General features: G+C 39.2%; 1 long non-coding RNA gene across 2 annotated transcripts in view; it reads right to left on the bottom strand.

Annotated features, from left to right (window-relative positions):
* The window catches only part of LOC120884844 (uncharacterized), a 29,411-nt gene that overhangs the window by 7,191 nt on the left and 13,878 nt on the right, over positions 1 to 8,342 (bottom strand). For both annotated transcript variants that reach the window (XR_013428805.1, XR_013428806.1), the window contains exon 2: positions 1,686 to 1,773. This is a non-coding gene — a long non-coding RNA (uncharacterized LOC120884844). The remainder of the gene's footprint in view (positions 1 to 1,685; positions 1,774 to 8,342) is intronic.

Genomic DNA, 8,342 nt, shown 5'->3' with positions numbered 1-8,342 from the left:
ATAACGAATCTCAGCGTGCCTCCACAGAGGACTACATAAAGAAAACAAGGTGGTATACATTCCCAATAGAACAGCATCCCCTGCATTCACAAAAGAAGGAGATCCCGTTATGAGCCAGAACGTGAATGAATGAATCTGGAAGACACAGTGCCAAATGAAATAAGCCAGGCGTGGAAAGACAGATAGTGCAGGGTCGAACACAGAGAGGATCTGAACATTGTTTAGGTCCAAGAGAGAGAACAGCAACTACTAAAAGCTGGGGGTGGGAGGGCCGGAGAGGAGCTCCAAGGCTGCAAGTTCTCCCTTATCTGGAGGAGGAAATTCAAGAGCACTACTGTGCAATATGATAAGAACAATGTATTCTATTCTTGAAAACTGTTAACAGAGCATTCTTTCCACCAAAAAGGTAGGTGAGGTAGTTCATATGCTAACTAGCTTGATTTAGTCATTGCACAATATAGACACATCCTTCAAAACACCATGTTATACATATTACATATACATACATACATACATACATACATATATGTGTGTCATTTTAAAAGTGAATAATCAAATAAAAATTTTAAAATCTCTAGGGAAATAAGAGTGAAGTGAAGAGATTACATTATTTGGGAAAGAATAACCTGAAGACATCACCTGTCACCCATTGTTCACTGTCCCACTTATCAGAAATGAGTTCTGATATTTATAAAATTTTGAAGTTTAGTTTTGCGGACTAACACATAAAAAAAAAGAAAAGAAAAGAAAAGAAAAAATCACTCTCCATGAAATCACGAATTGGACAAATGTTTTCCCTGGGGACCTCGATACCCATGAGATCCCAGGGTACTATGAGAGTCTGACCATGATTTTGGGTGGGGACTGAGATGTGAGGTTGAACTTGGATGGAGGAAGGTTGCTTTTGACTAGTGTTGTGGGTAAGAAGGATTTGACAAAGTAAGTGCTTTGAAAGATATTCAATGTGCCATTTTATAAACTGGTAATAAGGAGGCACATAGAGATGTCTTTAGTGTTTTGAGAGAAAGGGAGAATAAAAAAATTCAGGCTGGGGATGTGGCTCAAGCGGTAGCGTGCTCGCCTGGGATGCGTGGGGCTCTGGGTTCGATCCTCAGCACCAAATAAAAATAAAATAAAGATGTTGTGTCCACTGAAAACTAAAAAATAAATATTAAAAAATTCTCTCTCTCTCTGTGTGTGTGTCTCTCTAAAAAAAAAAAAAAAGAAATCTCTCGTGTGTACTAAATCATTTGTCATAATAACAAGAGGCAGCCTTTGTGACACTTCCTTTGTCCCCTGCTGTATGCACTTCACAGGCCTTGGTCCAGATGATCCAGACCACCATGGGATAAAAGCCACCATCTATCCCCACTTGGAGTGTTGGCTATAGACAAGGAGCTAAGTTGGAAAATTAGGAAGCCTAAGAACAAATTTCTGATGCCAACTCCAATAGTGTACCTATGACTTTGAACTTGTCAGGCAACTGATATTGTAGCCCCAAGACAGGCGCCATATAATTCAGTTAGCCCCAATAAAATGACAAGCTTCTTGATGACACACATAGAGGGCAGAAGGTGAGATTCATCCAGGACCTGCCAAGTGTCAAGCCATCTCATCTCGAAATGCATGAGCCCTGGAGAAGCACGGGATGTTCTTTAGGGGAAGGAGAGTCGGTGGTTACTTACCAGGAATGCAAGTGGAAGCCCAAGGTTGGTTGCAGCTCGGGCCTCTGTGGTGGTAAGAGAAGGAGGCTTTGCAGGACAGGTTCAAAAACTTAAAGAAAGAAAGAAAAGAAAAGAAAAATTTTAGGTGGGGAGAAAAAGAACCACAGTTGGTGGCTAGTAGGTCTTCTATAATTTTGGTCTGAATTTCTTGTTCACACTAAATCTTCTTTCTAAAAAATAAAAAATAAAAAAAAAAATAAACTCTTGTCATTGGAAATTCAAGTTTCCAAAAGCTATTGTCGACCCAGCTTTGGTGGTGAGAGTGACTCCTGATTGGAAGTGTTTGTATACAAACTACAGAGCTCTTCTTGCTCCTGCTAAAACCCACTCAGCAGTGGGAGGGTCTTGCTTGTGTTGCCTTCTGCAGTCATACAGATAGTCAAAAGCGAATGGACAGGCTACCTGGAATCATTGCTCTAGTCTATCTGCAACTCGGCATTTACCGAGCACCAAACTTTATTCATGACCTGACAGTCTCCAACATTCTGAGGCCCTGGAACATTTGAGATGCATGTATGTTCAATGGGTTACTCTCTTTAGCTTGAAGTTCAAAAGGGGATCCTAATTTTGATTTTATAGCCAAAGCATTTCCCTTGACATCTCTAAAACAAACCCTGAAAATGATCTTTTGAGCACTTTATGCAAAAGGTAACAATATATTAATGCAACAGGAAGATTTTTTTTATTAACACAACCTAGAGAACCTACTGCAAATATCCTCCACTATCTATCTCATGATCATTACACAAGTTTAAGACGAATAACAACAATATGTTATTCAAGCTAATTAAGAAGTAAATTGAAATGACTTGTATTTCATTCTGGGTTACATTTTAAGATAATTTTTCTCATTGTGCTCTCTTCAATTTTAATGGAGAGATAGGAATTGTGTTTACAATCATACATTTAATATGCATCGAGTTTGTAATGGTCAGAGCCCTGGGCTGGACTTTACAGGAGCTAAAGAATGTAGTTCCATGGCTCTCTCCTCGGGTATGATTTAAAAATCGTCACTTATTTAACCTCACCTATTTCCCAAGAAGATGGCTCTAGACAGTAACTTTTAATGCAATATGTGGCAGGATAAAAAGCAGCATGCAATTACCCACTTTTCATCTATTTAAATTGTCATGGCCATACTTACTTGCCCATTTGATTTTGCAAATTTTAGCCCAAAGGCACTTAAGTAGCATCCGGAAACCTGAGATTCCCTCAGATTTCGTTCCACATGGCCATCACCTGTTGGCCTACTATTTTGTCGAAGATAGTTGTTTTAGTCAGCTTTTTCGCTTCTATGACCAAAAGACCTGACAAGAACAGTATTAGAGGTCTCAGTCCACAGACAGCCAGCTTCTTTCTATAGGGCTCAAGGGGAGGTAAGACATCATTGCAGAAGAGTGTGGTGAAAGGAAGAGGCTCACATGATAATCAGAAAGGAGAGAGAGAGAGAGAGAGAGAGAGAGAGAGAGAGAGACTCCTTCAGCTAGATACAAAATCTGTACTCCAAAGGCATGCCCCCAGGAACCCACCTCCTCCAGCCACACCCTACCTGCCTTTAGTTACCTCCTAGTTATCCCCTATCAGGGAATTAATGCCCTGATTGGCTTAAGGCTCTCATAACCCCATCATTTCACCTCTGAATTTTCTTACATCATCTCACATGAGGGTTTTTTTGTGTGTGTGTGGGGGGGGGATGTCATCTCATATCTAAACCATAACAATATTTTTGCTCAAAATCACCTTCCATTTGTCTTGTCAACGTTCAGAATAATTAAAAGGCCTCTGGCCTGTGATTTATATTTGAAGAGTGAGACCCAGGTGAAAAGTGATAAATAGTATAACCTGCAGGGCCAGACACCATCCTCTGTTCACTGAGAGATGGCAGAACCAGTCTTACTACTCTCAATTTATATAAAAAGATTGCAAAGCAGAAAAAGGATAGAAAACTGTTGGGGAGTTCAGCCTTATTGGTGAGCAGTGTCAGGAATGAAGAGATACCTCTTTCGCTTCTCCAGAGTCCAAGGAATAGATCTCAGACAGAACCAGTGGCTTGGTTAGGAGTGCCTACAAGAGGGAGCTACCAGGCTCCATTCCTCCTCTGAAACTTGCTGAGTTGTTAGAAATAAAAGCCTATATGGGGGCCACCACTATAAAGGAGCAAATGGAGATGTACTCAAGGGAATTTGAAGTATACATCTAGTCATAAAGGGAATGGAGAAGGTCAGGACTGATCCCTACAGTCCGGCAATTTCTGAGATAAAGAGGAGAACTGTAAGAAAGAGCTGGGGATATAGCTCAGTTGGTAGAGTGCTTGCCTAGCATGCACAAGGCCCTGGGTTCAATCCCCAGCACCACATACACACACAAAATAGCAACTTAACAAGGGGTGTGACGCCCTAGAAGGAATATACACATGCAAGGAGGAGAGGCCCTACTCAGAGAGCTGGGTGAAGGAGTGGACCAGTACAGGGGCCCAAGGAATTGTCTCCCTTCTAAGGAATCGGCAGTTTCATCCTGTGGAAAACTCCACACCTTCAATACAGAGGTCAGTGTGCTGGGAGACCCCACCAACCTCAGATGAAATGAGATCAAGCAAGAGGGAAACCACAGCCATTGCACCAATGGACAACTATGTAGGAAAGACTATCTGTGACACTCATTCCCATTCCCATTCTGACCCACCTGGAGGTATGGCCGAATTGGACCCATCCCATGAGACTGGAGTGTTGGAAAGGGAGAGTGGGGGAGATCCCTAAATCACATCATCTTTTCCTTTTCCTCAGGGTTCCTAATAAAACCCAGTAATTATGACAGTACCAAATGCTGCCCTGAGATACCCAGCCTTGGGCACAGACATTGACATCGACTGAGAGGTAAAAACCTTCTGTCTAATTCCAAACCACTCCCCTGGCACGGCTTCAGCACCAGCCACGGCCTTGCACAACCCGAGGGTGCTTTCCGTGACTGAGGACTACACGTGGCTGAATTTTGTTTTAATTGAATTAATTCCTCTCACATTACACGAGTTCCAAATTATAGTGACAGTCTTAAACCAATTGTAAATGCAGAATTTGATTAATCTTTAAAAGGGCAGGTTCAACAGCATTGCATGAAGCCAAGAGGTGAAGCAGAAAAATAATTGTGGTGCTCCTATTTATTAAAAGAAATGCTTCCCCAGAATTTCACATTCCTAGTAAATAAAGGTACATTTTCACACCTATTTACACTGTGTAATATGAATCAGGCATTTCCAGGTTTTCTCCACGTTCCTATAAAACTTGGAAAAGGTGTTAGATCTTGGCTCACAGATGCAGACCTTGAATATTTTAATTGGGAATCACACAATCATACATATGCTGTATTAGATTATTTTTCTATGAAATTTCAGTAGCTATGCCAATACTAAAATTCTTCAGATATCTCAGCAAATGTCCAGGTGCTATCATCCCATTTGGTACTCTTTGTAATTTTTCTCTTACATTGTAGAATTCTTGCCATGTCCATATGGAAAATAGATCCAGATGAGAATTTGGGGCCAGGTTAAAAGCTTTAAAATGTTCCATGTATGTATAATGTGTCAAAATACACTCTACTGTCATGTGTATCTAAAAGGAACAAATAATAATTTAAAAAACCCTTAAAACATTTCTCAGTAACATTGAAATTGTGTTGGTGGTTTGAATTCTACTCATTATCTGTTTTACCCCTACTACAATGTGTCATCCTTGCTACATCAGCCATCTCTTATTTAGTGGGGCAAAAAAATATATATATATATATATATATATATATATATATATATATATATATATTAAGAATGTTTAGAGCATTGCTAGTGGGACTTCAAATTGGTGCAACCACTCTGAAAAGCAGTATGGAGATTCCTTAGAAAATTTGGAATGGAATCACAATTTGACCCAGCCATCCCACTCTTTGGTCTATATACAAAGGACTTAAAATCAGCATACTACAGTAACACAGCCACATCAATATTTATAGCAGCTCAGTTCACAATAGCTAAACTGAGGAACCAAACTAGATGCTTTCAATAGATGAATGGATAAAAAAACTGGGAAATATTACACATGGAATATTTCTCAGTATTAAAAGAAACTAAAATTATGGAATTTGCAGGTAAATGGATGAAGTTGGAGAATATCATGCTAAGCAAAAAAAAAAAAACACTGAAAATTTTCTCTGATAAATGGGTGCTGATCCATAATTCGAGAGCAACATGGGAAAAAATGGAGGAACTTTGATTGGGCAAAGGGGAGGGAGTGGAGGGGAGGGGGTATGGGGGCAGGAAAGATGGTGGAATGAGATGGACATTATTACCCTAGGTACATGTGGGACTGCACATACGGTGCACTGCTACATTGTGTACAACCAGAGAAATGAAAAGTTGTGCTGCAATTGTGTATGATGAATCAAAGTGCATTCTGCTTTCATATACACCTAATTAAAATAAATAAATAAAAATTTAAAAAAAAAAGAATATTAGGGCTGGTGATATAGCTTAGTTGGTAGAGTGCTTGCCTAGCATGCAGATGGCCCTGGGTTCAATCCCCAGTACTCCCCCAAAATAAAATTAAAATGTATATATACACACACACACACACACACACACACACACACACACACACATATGTATGTAGTGCAGGACAAAGTCTCTCTAGGACACAGAGGGAAAATGGGATAAAACGGAAAGTGAGCAGTAGAATTCTATGGACATCATTATCCAGAGCACATGTATGAATTGGTGTGAACATACTTTATATACAGAGATATGAACAATTGTGCTCTATATGTGTAATAAGAATTGTAATGCATTCTGCTGTCATGTATTTAAAAAATAAAATCAATTATAAAAAAAAGTCAATGCATTTAGGAATTGCATTCCAATAAGCCTATTACAATCACTCTTGTTATATTTAACACAATAAACAATTTTATTTAAAAAAAAAGAATTCTGTTTCCTCTTAGATCTATGAATTATATTCCCTACAACAGGGATTTAATGTTTATTTGTCACATATATTAAAATTTAATGTGTATTTTTCACATAACAGCACAGAATGTTTCAAGTGCTCAATAGTCACATGAGTCTTGTGGCTACCTCTGGCCAACACAGCTCTGAAGAACATAATAAAAGATGTGCTGATCTATACTTAAGTAGCCTCTTTACCTGTGTTGCTGTAATGTTCATGCTAATGAAAATAATAATGACAGAACTAATGATAGAATTGAAATACTTTTTCCTAATCCTGCCATGATTGAAGATTTGTGACAGGTTGTCACAACAGTGGTGATAAGGCAACAATTATCTCTAGTTTATGGATGGGGGCTCTGTTAGTCAGTTTTCCATTACTATCACATATACCTGAGATAATCAGTTTATAAAGAGAAAAGGTTTAATTTTACTCACAGTCTAAGAGGTTTCAGTGCATGATTGTTTGACCCCCTTGCTTTGGGCCTATGGTACACATCATGCAGAAATGCATGGAGCAAACTCTTCACCTCGTGCTGGGAAGCCAAAGAGAGAAAGAAGGAGCCCGGTTCCCATAATCACTTTCAAAAGCACATCCCCAATGTCCTGAAGAACTCCCATGAGGCTTTGCCTTTTAAAGATTCCACCACCTCCCAGCAGCACCATGCTGGGGACCAAGTCTTTCTCCTATGGGTCCTTGGGGAACAGTTAAAGTCTGAGCCATAGCAGAAACTGAGGTTCAGAACTTGCTCTATGTCACTGAACTGGGAAAAGCCCTGTAGCTTAGAATTCACCCAGATCCAGTCCACACTCAGTGATCCTCATCCTCGGATCCTGAATGAGACCAGTACATGGCTAGGCTTGGCTTCCAGAACACCTAAGTAATTACGATAGGTTTGTAACCACGTTAGGTTTCAAGCAAACTTACAGTAGACTTTTTGTTTTCTGAGTACATTCAGATTAAATGCTCAAGAGCCAGGTATATATAAATTTCAAATAAACAATGAATCTTTTTTTCTGTGTAGATATGTCCCATTATGTTACTAAATATGCTACTAACAAGATTTTGTTGTTTATCTGAAATTTATATCTAACTAACAAGATTCTGTTGTTTATCTGAAATTCATATCTAATTGGATGTCCAATATTTTACCTGGAAGCTATTATCTGACTCCATGTTAGTCATCTGTAAACGAAATGCAAGTTTCTAATGCTTTCGTTATTAGCCCTGGCTGGCAAGATAGCACAGAAGTTAAAGGAGTCAGAGCAGAGTCAGAAAGCTGGTGAATGAAAGTAGGTAGGACACCTACTGTATACCGCCTGCCCTCTGTATTGGAGGGTTCTGCATCTACAGAGTCAAACAACTATTGGTTGAAAATGTTTTCCCAAAAATCACATCTGTACTGAACATATGTAGATCTTTTTGTTAGTGATGATTCCCTAAATATAAACTGTTTTCATAGTATTTTCATTGTGGTAGGTATTATAAGGACCCCAGAGATGGTTTGAAGATATATAAAAGCATGCATACAGTTTTCATGCATATACTATACCATACACCATTTTACATAAGGCACTTGATCATTCTCAGATCTCAGGATCCACAGAGGGATGCAGAATCGATCCTCTAA

This window comes from Ictidomys tridecemlineatus, chromosome 12, assembly GCF_052094955.1.
Source record: "Ictidomys tridecemlineatus isolate mIctTri1 chromosome 12, mIctTri1.hap1, whole genome shotgun sequence".
NCBI lineage: Eukaryota > Metazoa > Chordata > Mammalia > Rodentia > Sciuridae > Ictidomys > Ictidomys tridecemlineatus.
The sequence above is the reverse complement of the archived record's forward strand: the minus strand, read 5'-3'. Positions and strand labels throughout refer to the sequence as shown.